This window comes from Gastrolobium bilobum, unplaced genomic scaffold (assembly GCF_033153095.1).
Source record: "Gastrolobium bilobum isolate Gb01-03AN ecotype WA unplaced genomic scaffold, APGP_CSIRO_Gbil_v1 utg78010, whole genome shotgun sequence".
NCBI classification, from domain to species: Eukaryota; Viridiplantae; Streptophyta; class Magnoliopsida; order Fabales; family Fabaceae; genus Gastrolobium; species Gastrolobium bilobum.
Genome location: NW_026899512.1, coordinates 56733 through 58767, shown reverse-complemented (window position 1 = coordinate 58767; position 2035 = coordinate 56733).

The window sequence follows — 2035 nt, the reverse complement described above, 5'->3', positions numbered from 1 at the left end:
GGTGTTATGGTGAGCTTAGAAAAATATTGGGACATTGTAATAAAATTAAGAGTAAACACCCTTTTTGGATCCCTAACAAAAAACATGGTCCCAACTTTAGTCCCTTACAAAAATAAATTAGTCAGTTAGTCCCTAACAAATTCAAAGTGGACCCATTTTAGTCCTTTTGAGGGACTAATATGTGTCATTTTTGAATTTGTGAGGAACCATGATTTCAACTATATGGGTCCACTTTGAATTTGTTAGGAACTAATTGACTAATTTATTTTTGTAAGGGACTAAAGTGGGGATCGTGTTTTTTGTTAGGGACCAAAAATGGTATTTACTCTAAAATTAACAACATGGTTAGATATTTTGAGGCCAAAGGGCCGAACCTATGTATGTAGGATTGGGAAGTGTTTGCTTTGTGATTCAACTTGAGTTACAATGTATTGATGATCCTTGTGTGGTTGATGGGATGAAAATTTGTTCCCATCTAAGCTCATTTTTGGCAGTAAAAGGCCATTCGTCCTTCATCTGGTGACCAATTTTTGCATTAAAAACACGTTTAGATCTTTATAACAAAAATAAATTAAGGAATGGATGATTAGGTAATCATTTGAGAAATATAGGAAAAAAGGGAATAGATTGGTTCATTAAATACACCTGCTCCACTAACTCAATCTCTCTGACCACTTTGCAAGAAACTTTGAAAAGAAGCTTCCAAAAAGTAGGAAGAAACATGTACAGCAGAGAATAAAGAGTTACCATTGGGTGAAACGAAAAACAAGCATGGGGAATACAGAAGAAAAGGCAAATCTCAACAATAAGTGTCTCATCCAGCAACTTGCCTCCCAGAAGAGCACTGTTCACACCGCCCCTTCATGCAGTCAAGAAAACAACTCAAATGAAATTACAAGCTTTGTCATCCACTCTTCTGGCCTACAAATAGGACGTTCCAACACGAAGAAATCATCGAATTCCTTAAGAAGAGATCACTTAAGATAGTTTCAATTTTTACTTTCTAGTTGTATAATTTTTAGCAATAGTTAAGTGACAACCTCCTCCATTCTATATCTTCTATTTGAGACTCCTCACGAGCAACTACCATACTTCTCCATTTTATTTTCTTGTAACCTAATCTTATTTTTTAATAATATAAGTTGTTATTTCTCTTCTCTTCCAGTCGATATCTCTGAACTGAATCTCGGGTCTATGAGACTTCAGTTTAGAATAATTATATTTATAGTTATAGCCATGGGCTAAGTTATTTATGGAACAGAAAAGTTGTGAAGTTCTTAAAGAACTATATTCAAAACTTTTGCACTAAAGCTTTTGTATTTCAGTGATTAAGTGGGCTTTATTCTTTGCATATCAATGGAAATTGAACTCAAACTGAGAAAAGAACTCCCATAAAGAAGGGATTTCAGATAACTTAATCAGAGGAGGAAGGAAGTGTTGTGAACACAACACTACTGGTTGCCTTAGGAATAAGGAATCACCCCGTTCACTGAAGGTTCTGAACTTAGTAACTGTTGGAGTATCCACTCAATTTTTCGTCCTGAGTCTGTTTCCGACATTATTTTTGTCATTTGAGGTCTTCAACTCAATTTTCATCAGCCTAGGGTTGCGTGTTGGCTAATTACTGTTTTTCCCTTTCTTTGTATTTTGGCCTAATTTCTAGGATTTTCACTAATCCTTCACTTAATTACTCATTTAAAATTTTAATATTTAATTTATAATTGCGAGGTGTTATACTATTCATCAAAATTTTCGAAACTTGCCTATCCACTCAATTTTTCGTCCTGAATCCATTTGCGGCATTATTTTTATCATTTGAGACCTCCTACTCAATTTTTCATGCCCCGGGTTACGTGTATGGTAATTTACCGTTTTGCCTTTTTCACACAGTTTGGCCTTAATTTCTGGATTTTCACTAATCCTTCCCTTTTAACCCACAATATAGCATATAATTTCATATTTAGATTTACGAGGTGTTATAATCATCATCACAAAGTTCCTTTCTAGGCAAGGCATGGTTAGTCTCATTAAATAA